Consider the following 17,782-nt stretch of genomic DNA (forward strand, 5'->3'; position numbering starts at 1 on the left):
TTACCAAGATGCATTGGGGCCAACTTTTTGCTGGAGTGTGAGGCAGTGTGCTCCCTTTTTTTTGCACTGTGTCGAATGACGGCTCCCTTGAGATAACGGGCTGACGAGCCTTGGTGAGGCACCTGCGCACCAAAGTGGTACATAAACCTGAGAAGACGTTTGGTGGCATTTCAAGCAACCCCGCAAAATATGCTGCTCTCTGCTGATGACGGGCGAAACCCAGAAACACGTGTCCAGAGATAGACAGCACTTGCTGCACCTACTAAGGTGAAAGACTTTGATTACTTTTGTTAATGTGAAACGAATCTGACTGCATTTACCAAGATGCATTGGGGCCAACTTTTTGCTGGAGTGTGAGGCAGTGTGCTCCCTTTTTTTTGCACTGTCGAATGACGGCTCCCTTGAGCTAATGGGCTGACGAGCCTTGGTGAGGCACCTGCGCACCAGAGTGGTACATAAACCTGAGAAGACGTTTGGTGGCATTTCAAGCAACCCCACAAAATATGCTGCTCTCTGCTGATGACGGGCGAAACCCAGAAACACGTGTCCAGAGATACACAGCACTTGCTGCACCTACTAAGGTGAAAGACTTTGATTACTTTTGTTAATGTGAAACGAATCTGACTGCATTTACCAAGATGCATTGGGGCCAACTTTTTGCTGGAGTGTGAGGCAGTGTGCTCCCTTTTATTTGCACTGTGTCGAATGACGGCTCCCTTGAGCTAACGGGCTGACGAGCCTTGGTGAGGCACCTGCGCACCAGAGTGGTACATAAACCTGAGAAGACGTTTGGTGGCATTTCAAGCAACCCCACAAAATATGCTGCTCTCTGCTGATGACGGGCGAAACCCAGAAACACGTGTCCAGAGATACACAGCACTTGCTGCACCTACTAAGGTGAAAGACTTTGATTACTTTTGTTAATGTGAAACGAATCTGACTGCATTTACCAAGATGCATTGGGGCCAACTGTTTGCTGGAGTGGGAGGCAGTGTGCTCCCTTTTTTTTGAACTGTGTCGAATGACGCCTCCCTTGAGCTAACGGGCTGACAAGCTTTGATGAGGCACCTGCACACCAGAGTGGTACATAAACCTGAGAAGACGTTTGGTGGCATTTCAAGCAACCCCACAAAATATGCTGCTCTCTGCTGATGACGGGCGAAACCCAGAAACACGTGTCCAGAGATACACAGCACTTGCTGCACCTACTAAGGTGAAAGACTTTGATTACTTTTGTTAATGTGAAACGAATCTGACTGCATTTACCAAGATGCATTGGGGCCAACTGTTTGCTGGAGTGGGAGGCAGTGTGCTCCCTTTTTTTTGTACTGTGTCGAATGACGCATCCCTTGAGCTAACGGGCTGACAAGCTTTGATGAGGCACCTGCACACCAGAGTGGTACATAAACCTGAGAAGACGTTTGGTGGCATTTCAAGCAACCCCACAAAATATGCTGCTCTCTGCTGATGACGGGCGAAACCCAGAAACACGTGTCCAGAGATACACAGCACTTACTGCACCTACTAAGGTGAAAGACTTTGATTACTTTTGTTAATGTGAAACAAATCTGACTGCATTTACCAAGATGCATTGGGGCCAACTTTTTGCTGGAATGTGAGGCAGTGTGCTCCCTTTTTTTTGCACTATGTCGAATGACGGCTCCCTTGAGCTAACGGACTGACGAGCCTTGGTGAGGCACCTGCGCACCAGAGTGGTACATAAACCTGAGAAGACGTTTGGTGGCATTTCAAGCAACCCCACAAAATATGCTGCCCTCTGCTGATGACGGGCGAAACCCAGAAACACGTGTCCAGAGATACACAGCACTTGCTGCACCTACTAAGGTGAAAGACTTTGATTACTTTTGTTAATGTGAAACGAATCTGACTGCATTTACCAAGATGCATTGGGGCCAACTTTTTGCTGGAGTGTGAGGCAGTGTGCTCCCTTTTTTTTGCACTGTGTCGAATGACGGCTCCCTTGAGCTAACGGGCTGACGAGCCTTGGTGAGGCACCTGCGCACCAGAGTGGTACATAAACCTGAGAAGACGTTTGGTGGCATTTCAAGCAACCCCACAAAATATGCTGCTCTCTGCTGATGACGGGCAAAACCCAGAAACACGTGTCCAGAGATACACAGCACTTGCTGCACCTACTAAGGTGAAAGACTTTGATTACTTTTGTTAATGTGAAACGAATCTGACTGCATTTACCAAGATGCATTGGGGCCAACTTTTTGCTGGAGTGTGAGGCAGTGTGCTCCCTTTTTTTTGCACTGTGTCGAATGACGGCTCCCTTGAGCTAACTGTGAGAAGGTAGCCTCTTTCTAGCCTTGTTACCCCCACTTTTGGCCTGTTTGTGAGTGTATGTCAGGGTGTTTGTCACTGTTTTCACTGTCTCACTGGGATCCTGATAGCCAGGCCTCAGTGCTCATAGTGAAAACACCATGTTTTCAGTATGGTTGTTATGTGTCACTGGGATCCTGCTGGTCAGGACCCCAGTGCTCATAGGTTTGTGGCCTATATGTATGTGTCACTGGGACCCTGTCACACAGGGCCCCAGTGCTCATAGGTGTGCATGTGTATGTTCCCTGTGTGGTGCCTAACTGTCTCACTGAGGCTCTGCTAACCAGAACCTCAGTGGTTATGCTCTCTCATTTCTTTCCAAATTGTCACTGACAGGCTAGTGACCATTTTTACCAATTTACATTGGCTTACTGGAACACCCTTATAATTCCCTAGTATATGGTACTGAGGTACCCAGGGTATTGGGGTTCCAGGAGATCCCTATGGGCTGCAGCATTTCTTTTGCCACCCATAGGGAGCTCTGACAATTCTTACACAGGCCTGCCACTGCAGCCTGAGTGAAATAACGTCCACGTTATTTCACAGCCATTTTACACTGCACTTAAGTAACTTATAAGTCACCTATATGTCTAACCTTTACCTGGTAAAGGTTAGGTGCAAAGTTACTTAGTGTGAGGGCACCCTGGCACTAGCCAAGGTGCCCCCACATTGTTCAGAGCCAATTCACTGAACTTTGTGAGTGCGGGGACACCATTACACGCGTGCACTACATATAGGTCACTACCTATATGTAGCTTCACCATGGTAACTCCGAATATGGCCATGTAACATGTCTATGATCATGGAATTGCCCCCTCTATGCCATCCTGGCATTGTTGGTACAATCCCATGATCCCAGTGGTCTGTAGCACAGACCCTGGTACTGCCAGACTGCCCTTCCTGGGGTTTCTCTGCAGCTGCTGCTGCTGCCAACCCCTCAGACAGGCAGCTGCCCTCCTGGGGTCCAGCCAGGCCTGGCCCAGGATGGCAGAACAAAGAACTTCCTCTGAGAGAGGGTGTGACACCCTCTCCCTTTGGAAAATGGTGTGAAGGCAGGGGAGGAGTAGCCTCCCCCAGCCTCTGGAAATGCTTTGTTGGGCACAGGTGTGCCCAATTCTGCATAAGCCAGTCTACACCGGTTCAGGGACCCCTTAGCCCCTGCTCTGGCGCGAAACTGGACAAAGGAAAGGGGAGTGACCACTCCCCTGACCTGCACCTCCCCTGGGAGGTGTCCAGAGCTCCTCCAGTGTGCTCCAGACCTCTGCCATCTTGGAAACAGAGGTGCTGCTGGCACACTGGACTGCTCTGAGTGGCCAGTGCCACCAGGTGACGTCAGAGACTCCTGCTGATAGGCTCCTTCAGGTGTTAGTAGCCTTTCCTCTCTCCTAGGTAGCCAAACCCTCTTTTCTGGCTATTTAGGGTCTCTGTCTCTGGGGAAACTTTAGATAACGAATGCATGAGCTCAGCCGAGTTCCTCTGCATCTCCCTCTTCACCTTCTGATAAGGAATCGACCGCTGACCGCGCTGGAAGCCTGCAAACCTGCAACATAGTAGCAAAGACGACTACTGCAACTCTGTAACGCTGATCCTGCCGCCTTCTCGACTGTTTTCCTGCTTGTGCATGCTGTGGGGGTAGCCTGCCTCCTCCCTGCACCAGAAGCTCCGAAGAAATCTCCCGTGGGTCGACGGAATCGTCCCCCTGCAACCGCAGGCACCAAAAAGCTGCATCTCCGGTCCCTTGGGTCTCCTCTCAGCACGACGAGCGAGGTCCCACGAATCCAGCGATACCGTCCAAGTGACCCCCACAGTCCAGTGACTCTTCAGCCCAAGTTTGGTGGAGGTAAGTCCTTGCCTCACCTCGCTGGGCTGCATTGCTGGGAACCGCGACTTTGCAAGCTTCTCCGGCCCCTGTGCACTTCCGGCGGAAATCCTGTGTGCACAGCCAAGCCTGGGTCCACGGCACTCTAACCTGCATTGCACGACTTTCTAAGTTGGTCTCCGGCGACGTGGGACTCCTTTGTGCAACTTCGGCGAGCACCGTTTCACGCATCCTCGTAGTGCCTGTTTCTGGCACTTCTCCGGGTGCTACCTGCTTCAGTGAGGGCTCTTTGTCTTGCTCGACGTCCCCTCTCTCTGCAGGTCCAATTTGCGACCTCCTGGTCCCTCCTGGGCTCCAGCAGCGTCCAAAAACGCCAAACGCACGATTTGCGTGTAGCAAGGCTTGTTGGCGTCCATCCGGCGGGAAATCACTTCTGCACGACTCTCCAAGGCGTGGGGGATCCATCCTCCAAAGGGGAAGTCTCTAGCCCTTGTCGTTCCTGCAGTATTCACAGTTCTTCAGCCTAGTAAGAGCTTCTTTGCACCAACCGCTGGCATTTCTTGGGCATCTGCCCATCTCCGAGCTGCTTGTGACTTTTGGACTTGGTCCCCTTGCTCCACAGGTACCTTCAGACAGGAATCCATCGTTGTTGCATTGCTGATTTGTGTTTTCCTTGCATTCTCCCTCTAACACGACTAGTTTGTCCTTAGGGGAACTTTGGTGCACTTTGCACTCACTTTTCAGGGTCTTGGGGAGGGTTATTTTTCTAACTCTCACTATTTTCTAATAGTCCCAGCGACCCTCTACAAGGTCACATAGGTTTGGGGTCCATTCGTGGTTCGCATTCCACTTCTGGAGTATATGGTTTGTGTTGCCCCTATCCCTATATTTCCCCATTGCATCCTATTGTAACTATACATTGTTTGCACTGTTTTCTAAGACTATACTGCATATTTTTGCTATTGTGTATATATATCTTGTGTATATTCCCTATCCTCTCACTGAGGGTACACTCTAAGATACTTTGGCATATTGTCATAAAAATAAAGTACCTTTATTTTTAGTATAACTGTGTATTGTGTTTTCTTATGGTATTGTGCATATGACACTAAGTGGTACTGTAGTAGCTTCACACGTCTCCTAGTTCAGCCTGAGCTGCTTTGCTAAGCTACCATTATCTATCAGCCTAAGCTGCTAGACACCCTATACACTAATAAGGGATAACTGGGCCTGGTGCAAGGTGCAAGTACCCCTTGGTACTCACTACAAGCCAGTCCAGCCTCCTACATTGGTTGTGCAGTGGTGGGATAAGTGCTTGAGACTACTTACCACTCTTGTCATTGTACTTTTCATAAGAGAAAAATATACAAAACAAGGTCAGTGTATATACACATAGCCAAAAAGTTTTGCATTTCCTCTTTTCACTCTTTTCTAAGTGCTGAAAAGTACTTCTAAACTTTCAAAAAGTTCTTAAAAGTTTAAAAAGTTTTTTCTGTCTTTCCAAAAAATTCTGAAAACTTTTTTCTCTTTGTCTATCACTTTAACTCTCTCTAAAAAATGTCTGGCACAGGCCAAAAAGTTGAACTGTCCAAACTTGCATATGATCACCTTAGCTGGAAAGGAGCAAGGAGTCTCTGCATAGAGAGAGGTTTGAGTGTAGGGAAGAATCCTTCCTTAGAACTGTTAATTAATATGCTTAGAGTACAGGATAAGGCCATAAGTGCCCAATCTGTAGAAAAAGTAGCTAATGGTTCTCAATCTGATCCAGGGACTCCCCCAGGAAAAGGTTCTGGAAAGAAAATTCTCAGCCTGCCCATTACTAGACAGTCTAGCATAGTTGGTACAGAGGTTGAATCACATCATACTGATGATGTGCTCTCACATTATACTGGTGGCCAAGCTGTTAGGGTGCCCTCTGTAAGGGACAGGTCTCCTTCTGTTCATTCCCATCATACCTCTGTATCTAGAAATGTCCCTCCCACCCACCCTGATGACAGATTGTTAGAAAGGGAGCTCAATAGATTGAGAGTGGAACAAACCAGACTGAAGCTCAAGAAGCAACAGCTGGATTTGGATAGACAGTCTTTAGAAATAGAGAGGGAAAGACAGAAGTTGGGTTTAGATACCCATGGTGGCAGCAGCAGTATTCCCCATAGTCATCCTGCAAAAGAGCATGATTCCAGGAATCTGCACAAGATAGTTCCCCCTTATAAGGAGGGGGATGACATTAACAAGTGGTTTGCTGCACTTGAGAGGGCCTGTGCTGTACAGGATGTCCCTCAAAAGCAGTGGGCTGCTTTCCTATGGCTATCATTTAGTGGAAAGGGTAGGGATAGACTCCTTACTGTGAAAGAAAGTGATGCCAATAATTTTACAGTTCTTAAGGATGCACTCCTGGATGGTTATGGCTTAACCACTGAACAGTACAGGATAAAGTTCAGAGAGACCAAAAAGGAGTCTTCACAAGACTGGGTTGATTTCATTGACCATTCAGTGAAGGCCTTGGAGGGGTGGTTACATGGCAGTAAAGTTACTGATTATGAAAGCCTGTATAACACAATCCTGAGAGAGCATATACTTAATAATTGTGTGTCTGATTTGTTGCACCAGTACCTGGTAGACTCTGATCTGACCTCTCCCCAAGAATTGGGAAAGAAGGCAGACAAATGGGTCAGAACAAGGGTGAACAGAAAAGTTCATACAGGGGGTGACAAAGATGGCAATAAGAAGAAAGATGGTGAAAAATCTCAAGATAAGCATGGGGATAAGGGTAAAACCAAAGATCCCACTTCAAATCTTAAACACTCTTCAGAGGGTGGGGATAAAACAAATTCTTCCTCTTCTTCCCAACCTGCACACATTAAAAAGCCTTGGTGCTTTGTGTGTAAAAATAGAGGCCATAGGCCAGGGGATAAGTCCTGTCCAGGTAAACCCCCTGAGCCTACCACCACTAATACATCAAGCTCTAGTGCCCCTAGCAGTAGTGGTACTAGTGGTGGGACTGCTGGCAACAGTCAAGCAAAGGGTGTAGTTGGGTTCACTTATGGGTCCATAGTGGAAACTGATGTAATCAGTCCCAAGACAGTTTCTGTCACACCTAGTGGCATTGGCCTTGCCACACTGGCTGCTTGTCCCCTTACAATGGATAAGTACAGGCAGACAGTTTCAATAAATGGTGTTGAGGCCTTGGCCTACAGGGACACAGGTGCCAGTTTCACTTTGGTGACTGAAAACCTAGTGCCTCCTGAACAACACATCATTGGACAACAGTATAAGATTATTGATGTCCATAACTCCACTAAGTTTCTTCCCTTAGCTATAATTCAGTTTAGTTGGGGTGGAGTTACTGGCCCTAAGCAGGTGGTGGTATCACCTAACTTACCTGTAGACTGTCTCTTAGGTAATGACCTAGAGGCCTCAGGTTGGGCTGATGTAGAGTTTTATGCCCATGCAGCCATGCTGGGCATCCCTGAGGAATTGTTCCCTCTCATTTCAAGTGAAATGAAAAAGCAAAGGAGAGAAGGCCTGAAAACTCAGGATCCCTCTCCATCAACAGGTATAAAGGGTATCACAGTATCCCCTAACCACCCTACCATTCAGGATACTATTCCTGTGGTGGGAGAAACCTCTCCTGGGGTGGCACCTGTTCTAAGGGAATCATCAGCTGGCAAAGCTGGACTCCCTGAGGTGGAAGTACCTCTCTGTGGGATAACTAACATTGGTGAGAAAAACAGCACCATTTTAGTTAACATGGAGCATCCCTCCAACCCTTCCAGAGAAACTTTAGTGCAGAAACCCTGCACTACCTCACAACACTTAGGACAGCATCCCTGCCCTAGTGTGGAGCTCATAGGACAGCATCCCTGCCCTGCTCCAACTCAAGAGAAACAGCATCCCTGTTCTCTCTTCCAGCCAGATGGACAAAGTTTTTGCCCAGCTATGGCTTTTCTGAGACAGCATCCCTGTCTGGCATTTCCATCACTACAAATAGGTTCAGTGGACAATTCCCACTGCTCTAAACTAAAACTTACTGATAGAAACTCTGAAAATACATCTTCACATTGTTGCTTAGCTAAAAAACTTCAAACAGGGTGGTTTACATCCCCACAGGGAAGTAACCATATAGTGGATGATAAAGGGAGTAACCAGTCTATTGCAGAGCTACTCTCTACTTATCACCACTTAGACAATAAAGTCTCAACTGGCCAAGGTTAGCCTTATTGTCCTTCGTTTGGGGGGGGGTTGTGTGAGAAGGTAGCCTCTTTCTAGCCTTGTTACCCCCACTTTTGGCCTGTTTGTGAGTGTATGTCAGGGTGTTTGTCACTGTTTTCACTGTCTCACTGGGATCCTGATAGCCAGGCCTCAGTGCTCATAGTGAAAACACCATGTTTTCAGTATGGTTGTTATGTGTCACTGGGATCCTGCTGGTCAGGACCCCAGTGCTCATAGGTTTGTGGCCTATATGTATGTGTCACTGGGACCCTGTCACACAGGGCCCCAGTGCTCATAGGTGTGCATGTGTATGTTCCCTGTGTGGTGCCTAACTGTCTCACTGAGGCTCTGCTAACCAGAACCTCAGTGGTTATGCTCTCTCATTTCTTTCCAAATTGTCACTGACAGGCTAGTGACCATTTTTACCAATTTACATTGGCTTACTGGAACACCCTTATAATTCCCTAGTATATGGTACTGAGGTACCCAGGGTATTGGGGTTCCAGGAGATCCCTATGGGCTGCAGCATTTCTTTTGCCACCCATAGGGAGCTCTGACAATTCTTACACAGGCCTGCCACTGCAGCCTGAGTGAAATAACGTCCACGTTATTTCACAGCCATTTTACACTGCACTTAAGTAACTTATAAGTCACCTATATGTCTAACCTTTACCTGGTAAAGGTTAGGTGCAAAGTTACTTAGTGTGAGGGCACCCTGGCACTAGCCAAGGTGCCCCCACATTGTTCAGAGCCAATTCACTGAACTTTGTGAGTGCGGGGACACCATTACACGCGTGCACTACATATAGGTCACTACCTATATGTAGCTTCACCATGGTAACTCCGAATATGGCCATGTAACATGTCTATGATCATGGAATTGCCCCCTCTATGCCATCCTGGCATTGTTGGTACAATCCCATGATCCCAGTGGTCTGTAGCACAGACCCTGGTACTGCCAGACTGCCCTTCCTGGGGTTTCTCTGCAGCTGCTGCTGCTGCCAACCCCTCAGACAGGCAGCTGCCCTCCTGGGGTCCAGCCAGGCCTGGCCCAGGATGGCAGAACAAAGAACTTCCTCTGAGAGAGGGTGTGACACCCTCTCCCTTTGGAAAATGGTGTGAAGGCAGGGGAGGAGTAGCCTCCCCCAGCCTCTGGAAATGCTTTGTTGGGCACAGGTGTGCCCAATTCTGCATAAGCCAGTCTACACCGGTTCAGGGACCCCTTAGCCCCTGCTCTGGCGCGAAACTGGACAAAGGAAAGGGGAGTGACCACTCCCCTGACCTGCACCTCCCCTGGGAGGTGTCCAGAGCTCCTCCAGTGTGCTCCAGACCTCTGCCATCTTGGAAACAGAGGTGCTGCTGGCACACTGGACTGCTCTGAGTGGCCAGTGCCACCAGGTGACGTCAGAGACTCCTGCTGATAGGCTCCTTCAGGTGTTAGTAGCCTTTCCTCTCTCCTAGGTAGCCAAACCCTCTTTTCTGGCTATTTAGGGTCTCTGTCTCTGGGGAAACTTTAGATAACGAATGCATGAGCTCAGCCGAGTTCCTCTGCATCTCCCTCTTCACCTTCTGATAAGGAATCGACCGCTGACCGCGCTGGAAGCCTGCAAACCTGCAACATAGTAGCAAAGACGACTACTGCAACTCTGTAACGCTGATCCTGCCGCCTTCTCGACTGTTTTCCTGCTTGTGCATGCTGTGGGGGTAGCCTGCCTCCTCCCTGCACCAGAAGCTCCGAAGAAATCTCCTGTGGGTCGACGGAATCGTCCCCCTGCAACCGCAGGCACCAAAAAGCTGCATCTCCGGTCCCTTGGGTCTCCTCTCAGCACGACGAGCGAGGTCCCACGAATCCAGCGACACCGTCCAAGTGACCCCCACAGTCCAGTGACTCTTCAGCCCAAGTTTGGTGGAGGTAAGTCCTTGCCTCACCTCGCTGGGCTGCATTGCTGGGAACCGCGACTTTGCAAGCTTCTCCGGCCCCTGTGCACTTCCGGCGGAAATCCTGTGTGCACAGCCAAGCCTGGGTCCACGGCACTCTAACCTGCATTGCACGACTTTCTAAGTTGGTCTCCGGCGACGTGGGACTCCTTTGTGCAACTTCGGCGAGCACCGTTTCACGCATCCTCGTAGTGCCTGTTTCTGGCACTTCTCCGGGTGCTACCTGCTTCAGTGAGGGCTCTTTGTCTTGCTCGACGTCCCCTCTCTCTGCAGGTCCAATTTGCGACCTCCTGGTCCCTCCTGGGCCCCAGCAGCGTCCAAAAACGCCAAACGCACGATTTGCGTGTAGCAAGGCTTGTTGGCGTCCATCCGGCGGGAAAACACTTCTGCACGACTCTTCAAGGCGTGGGGGATCCATCCTCCAAAGGGGAAGTCTCTAGCCCTTGTCGTTCCTGCAGTATTCACAGTTCTTCAGCCTAGTAAGAGCTTCTTTGCACCAACCGCTGGCATTTCTTGGGCATCTGCCCATCTCCGAGCTGCTTGTGACTTTTGGACTTGGTCCCCTTGCTCCACAGGTACCTTCAGACAGGAATCCATCGTTGTTGCATTGCTGATTTGTGTTTTCCTTGCATTCTCCCTCTAACACGACTAGTTTGTCCTTAGGGGAACTTTGGTGCACTTTGCACTCACTTTTCAGGGTCTTGGGGAGGGTTATTTTTCTAACTCTCACTATTTTCTAATAGTCCCAGCGACCCTCTACAAGGTCACATAGGTTTGGGGTCCATTCGTGGTTCGCATTCCACTTCTGGAGTATATGGTTTGTGTTGCCCCTATCCCTATGTTTCCCCATTGCATCCTATTGTAACTATACATTGTTTGCACTGTTTTCTAAGACTATACTGCATATTTTTGCTATTGTGTATATATATCTTGTGTATATTCCCTATCCTCTCACTGAGGGTACACTCTAAGATACTTTGGCATATTGTCATAAAAATAAAGTACCTTTATTTTTAGTATAACTGTGTATTGTGTTTTCTTATGGTATTGTGCATATGACACTAAGTGGTACTGTAGTAGCTTCACACGTCTCCTAGTTCAGCCTGAGCTGCTTTGCTAAGCTACCATTATCTATCAGCCTAAGCTGCTAGACACCCTATACACTAATAAGGGATAACTGGGCCTGGTGCAAGGTGCAAGTACCCCTTGGTACTCACTACAAGCCAGTCCAGCCTCCTACACTAACGGGCTGACGAGCCTTGGTGAGGCACCTGCGCACCAGAGTGGTACATAAACCTGAGAAGACGTTTGGTGGCATTTCAAGCAACCCCACAAAATATGCTGCTATCTGCTGATGACGGGCGAAACCCAGAAACACGTGTCCAGAGATACACAGCACTTGCTGCACCTACTAAGGTGAAAGACTTTGATTACTTTTGTTAATGTGAAACAAATCTGACTGCATTTACCAAGATGCATTGGGGCCAACTTTTTGCTGGAGTGTGAGGCAGTGTGCTCCCTTTTTTTTGCACTGTGTCGAATGACGGCTCTCTTGAGCTAACGGGCTGACGAGCCTTGGTGAGGCACCTGCGCACCAGAGTGGTACATAAACCTGAGAAGACGTTTGGTGGCATTTCAAGCAACCCCACAAAATATGCTGCTCTCTGCTGATGACGGGCGAAACCCAGAAACACGTGTCCAGAGATACACAGCACTTGCTGCACCTACTAAGGTGAAAGACTTTGATTACTTTTGTTAATGTGAAACCAATCTGACTGCATTTACCAAGATGCATTGGGGCCAACTTTTTGCTGGAGTGTGAGGCAGTGTGCTCCCTTTTATTTGCACTGTGTCGAATGACGGCTCCCTTGAGCTAACGGGCTGACGAGCCTTGGTGAGGCACCTGCGCACCAGAGTGGTACATAAACCTGAGAAGACGTTTGGTGGCATTTCAAGCAACCCCACAAAATATGCTGCTCTCTGCTGATGACGGGCGAAACCGAGAAACACGTGTCCAGAGATACACAGCACTTGCTGCACCTACTAAGGTGAAAGACTTTGATTACTTTTGTTAATGTGAAACGAATCTGACTGCATTTACCAAGATGCATTGGGGCCAACTGTTTGCTGGAGTGGGAGGCAGTGTGCTCCCTTTTTTTTGTACTGTGTCGAATGACGCCTCCCTTGAGCTAACGGGCTGACAAGCCTTGATGAGGCACCTGCACACCAGAGTGGTACATAAACCTGAGAAGACGTTTGGTGGCATTTCAAGCAACCCCACAAAATATGCTGCTCTCTGCTGATGACGGGCGAAACCCAGAAACACGTGTCCAGAGATACACAGCACTTACTGCACCTACTAAGGTGAAAGACTTTGATTACTTTTGTTAATGTGAAACGAATCTGACTGCATTTACCAAGATGCATTGGGGCCAACTTTTTGCTGGAATGTGAGGCAGTGTGCTCCCTTTTTTTTGCACTGTGTCGAATGACGGCTCCCTTGAGCTAACGGACTGACGAGCCTTGGTGAGGCACCTGCGCACCAGAGTGGTACATAAACCTGAGAAGACGTTTGGTGGCATTTCAAGCAACCCCACAAAATATGCTGCCCTCTGCTGATGACGGGCGAAACCCAGAAACACGTGTCCAGAGATACACAGCACTTGCTGCACCTACTAAGGTGAAAGACTTTGATTACTTTTGTTAATGTGAAACCAATCTGACTGCATTTACCAAGATGCATTGGGGCCAACTTTTTGCTGGAGTGTGAGGCAGTGTGCTCCCTTTTTTTTGCACTGTGTCGAATGACGGCTCCCTTGAGCTAACGGGCTGACGAGCCTTGGTGAGGCACCTGCGCACCAGAGTGGTACATAAACCTGAGAAGACGTTTGGTGGCATTTCAAGCAACCCCACAAAATATGCTGCTCTCTGCTGATGACGGGCGAAACCCAGAAACACGTGTCCAGAGATAGACAGCACTTGCTGCACCTACTAAGGTGAAAGACTTTGATTACTTTTGTTAATGTGAAACGAATCTGAATGCATTTACCAAGATGCATTGGGGCCAACTTTTTGCTGGAGTGTGAGGCAGTGTGCTCCCTTTTTTTTGCACTGTGTCGAATGACGGCTCCCTTGAGCTAACGGGCTGACGAGCCTTGGTGAGGCACCTGCGCACCAGAGTGGTACATAAACCTGAGAAGACGTTTGGTGGTATTTCAAGCAACCCCACAAAATATGCTGCTCTCTGCTGATGACGGGCGAAACCCAGAAACACGTGTCCAGAGATACACAGCACTTGCTGCACCTACTAAGGTGAAAGACTTTGATTACTTTTGTTAATGTGAAACCAATCTGACTGCATTTACCAAGATGCATTGGGGCCAACTTTTTGCTGGAGTGTGAGGCAGTGTGCTCCCTTTTTTTTGCACTGTGTCGAATGACGGCTCCCTTGAGATAACGGGCTGACGAGCCTTGGTGAGGCACCTGCGCACCAAAGTGGTACATAAACCTGAGAAGACGTTTGGTGGCATTTCAAGCAACCCCGCAAAATATGCTGCTCTCTGCTGATGACGGGCGAAACCCAGAAACACGTGTCCAGAGATAGACAGCACTTGCTGCACCTACTAAGGTGAAAGACTTTGATTACTTTTGTTAATGTGAAACGAATCTGACTGCATTTACCAAGATGCATTGGGGCCAACTTTTTGCTGGAGTGTGAGGCAGTGTGCTCCCTTTTTTTTGCACTGTGTCGAATGACGGCTCCCTTGAGCTAACGGGCTGACGAGCCTTGGTGAGGCACCTGCGCACCAGAGTGGTACATAAACCTGAGAAGACGTTTGGTGGCATTTCAAGCAACCCCACAAAATATGCTGCTCTCTGCTGATGACGGGCGAAACCCAGAAACACGTGTCCAGAGATACACAGCACTTGCTGCACCTACTAAGGTGAAAGACTTTGATTACTTTTGTTAATGTGAAACGAATCTGACTGCATTTACCAAGATGCATTGGGGCCAACTTTTTGCTGGAGTGTGAGGTAGTGTGCTCCCTTTTTTTTGCACTGTGTCGAATGACGGCTCCCTTGAGCTAACGGGCTGACGAGCCTTGGTGAGGCACCTGCGCACCAGAGTGGTACATAAACCTGAGAAGACGTTTGGTGGTATTTCAAGCAACCCCACAAAATATGCTGCTATCTGCTGATGACGGGCGAAACCCAGAAACACGTGTCCAGAGATACACAGCACTTGCTGCACCTACTAAGGTGAAAGACTTTGATTACTTTTGTTAATGTGAAACGAATCTGACTGCATTTACCAAGATGCATTGGGGCCAACTTTTTGCTGGAGTGTGAGGCAGTGTGCTCCCTTTTTTTTGCACTGTGTCGAATTACGGCTCCCTTGAGCTAACGGGCTGACGAGCCTTGGTGAGGCACCTGCGCACCAGAGTGGTACATAAACCTGAGAAGACGTTTGGTGGCATTTCAAGCAACCCCACAAAATATGCTGCTCTCTGCTGATGACGGGCGAAACCCAGAAACACGTGTCCAGAGATACACAGCACTTGCTGCACCTACTAAGGTGAAAGACTTTGATTACTTTTGTTAATGTGAAACAAATCTGACTGCATTTACCAAGATGCATTGGGGCCAACTTTTTGCTGGAGTGTGAGGCAGTGTGCTCCCTTTTTTTTGCACTGTGTCGAATTACGGCTCCCTTGAGCTAACGGGCTGACGAGCCTTGGTGAGGCACCTGCGCACCAGAGTGGTACATAAACCTGAGAAGACGTTTGGTGGCATTTCAAGCAACCCCACAAAATATGCTGCTCTCTGCTGATGACGGGCGAAACCCAGAAACACGTGTCCAGAGATACACAGCACTTGCTGCACCTACTAAGGTGAAAGACTTTGATTACTTTTGTTAATGTGAAACAAATCTGACTGCATTTACCAAGATGCATTGGGGCCAACTTTTTGCTGGAGTGTGAGGCAGTGTGCTCCCTTTTTTTTGCACTGTGTCGAATGACGGCTCCCTTGAGCTAACGGGCTGACGAGCCTTGGTGAGGCACCTGCGCACCACAGTGGTACATAAACCTGAGAAGACGTTTGGTGGCATTTCAAGCAACCCCACAAAATATGCTGCTCTCTGCTGATGACGGGCGAAACCCAGAAACACGTGTCCAGAGATAGACAGCACTTGCTGCACCTACTAAGGTGAAAGACTTTGATTACTTTTGTTAATCTGAAACGAATCTGATTGCATTTACCAAGATGCATTGGGGCCAACTTTTTGCTGGAGTGTGAGGCAGTGTGCTCCCTTTTTTTTGCACTGTGTCGAATGACGGCTCCCTTGAGCTAAAGGGCTGACGAGCCTTGGTGAGGCACCTGCGCACCAGAGTGGTACATAAACCTGAGAAGACGTTTGGTGGCATTTCAAGCAACTGTGAGAAGGTAGCCTCTTTCTAGCCTTGTTACCCCCACTTTTGGCCTGTTTGTGAGTGTATGTCAGGATGTTTGTCACTGTTTTCACTGTCTCACTGGGATCCTGATAGCCAGGCCTCAGTGCTCATAGTGAAAACACTATGTTTTCAGTATGGTTGTTATGTGTCACTGGGATCCTGCTGGTCAGGACCCCAGTGCTCATAGGTTTGTGGCCTATATGTATGTGTCACTGGGACCCTGTCACACAGGGCCCCAGTGCTCATAGGTGTGCATGTATATGTTCCCTGTGTGGTGCCTAACTGTCTCACTGAGGCTCTGCTAACCAGAACCTCAGTGGTTATGCTCTCTCATTACTTTCAAATTGTCACTAACAGGCTAGTGACCAATTTTACCAATTTACATTGGCTTACTGGAACACCCTTATAATTCCCTAGTATATGGTACTGAGGTACCCAGGGTATTGGGGTTCCAGGAGATCCCTATGGGCTGCAGCATTTCTTTTGCCACCCATAGGGAGCTCTGACAATTCTTACACAGGCCTGCCACTGCAGCCTGAGTGAAATAACGTCCACGTTATTTCACAGCCATTTTACACTGTACTTAAGTAACTTATAAGTCACCTATATGTCTAACCTTTACCTGGTAAAGGTTAGGTGCAAAGTTACTTAGTGTGAGGGCACCCTGGCACTAGCCAAGGTGCCCCCACATTGTTCAGAGCCAATTCACTGAACTTTGTGAGTGCGGGGACACCATTACACGCGTGCACTACATATAGGTCACTACCTATATGTAGCTTCACCATGGTAACTCCGAATATGGCCATGTAACATGTCTATGATCATGGAATTGCCCCCTCTATGCCATCCTGGCATTGTTGGTACAATTCCATGATCCCAGTGGTCTGTAGCACAGACCCTGGTACTGCCAGACTGCCCTTCCTGGGGTTTCACTGCAGCTGCTGCTGCTGCCAACCCCTCAGACAGGCAGCTGCCCTCCTGGGGTCCAGCCAGGCCTGGCCCAGGATGGCAGAACAAAGAACTTCCTCTGAGAGAGGGTGTGACACCCTCTCCCTTTGGAAAATGGTGTGAAGGCAGGGGAGGAGTAGCCTCCCCCAGCCTCTGGAAATGCTTTGTTGGGCACAGATGTGCCCAATTCTGCATAAGCCAGTCTACACCGGTTCAGGGACCCCTTAGCCCCTGCTCTGGCGCGAAACTGGACAAAGGAAAGGGGAGTGACCACTCCCCTGACCTGCACCTCCCCTGGGAGGTGTCCAGAGCTCCTCCAGTGTGCTCCAGACCTCTGCCATCTTGGAAACAGAGGTGCTGCTGGCACACTGGACTGCTCTGAGTGGCCAGTGCCACCAGGTGACGTCAGAGACTCCTGCTGATAGGCTCCTTCAGGTGTTAGTAGCCTTTCCTCTCTCCTAGGTAGCCAAACCCTCTTTTCTGGCTATTTAGGGTCTCTGTCTCTGGGGAAACTTCAGATAACGAATGCATGAGCTCAGCCGAGTTCCTCTGCATCTCCCTCTTCATCTTCTGATAAGGAATCGACCGCTGACCGCGCTGGAAGCCTGCAAACCTGCAACATAGTAGCTAAGACGACTACTGCAACTCTGTAACGCTGATCCTGCCGCCTTCTCGACTGTTTTCCTGCTTGTGCATGCTGTGGGGGTAGTCTGCCTCCTCTCTGCACCAGAAGCTCCGAAGAAATCTCCCGTGGGTCGACGGAATCTTCCCCCTGCAACCGCAGGCACCAAAAAGCTGCATCTCCGGTCCCTTGGGTCTCCTCTCAGCACGACGAGCGAGGTCCCTCGAATCCAGCGACACCGTCCAAGTGACCCCCACAGTCCAGTGACTCTTCAGCCCAAGTTTGGTGGAGGTAAGTCCTTGCCTCACCTCGCTGGGCTGCATTGCTGGGAACCGCGACTTTGCAAGCTTCTCCGGCCCCTGTGCACTTCCGGCGGAAATCCTGTGTGCACAGCCAAGCCTGGGTCCACGGCACTCTAACCTGCATTGCACGACTTTCTAAGTT

The sequence above is a fragment of the Pleurodeles waltl genome, chromosome 10 (assembly GCF_031143425.1).
Source record: "Pleurodeles waltl isolate 20211129_DDA chromosome 10, aPleWal1.hap1.20221129, whole genome shotgun sequence".
Lineage (NCBI taxonomy): Eukaryota > Metazoa > Chordata > Amphibia > Caudata > Salamandridae > Pleurodeles > Pleurodeles waltl.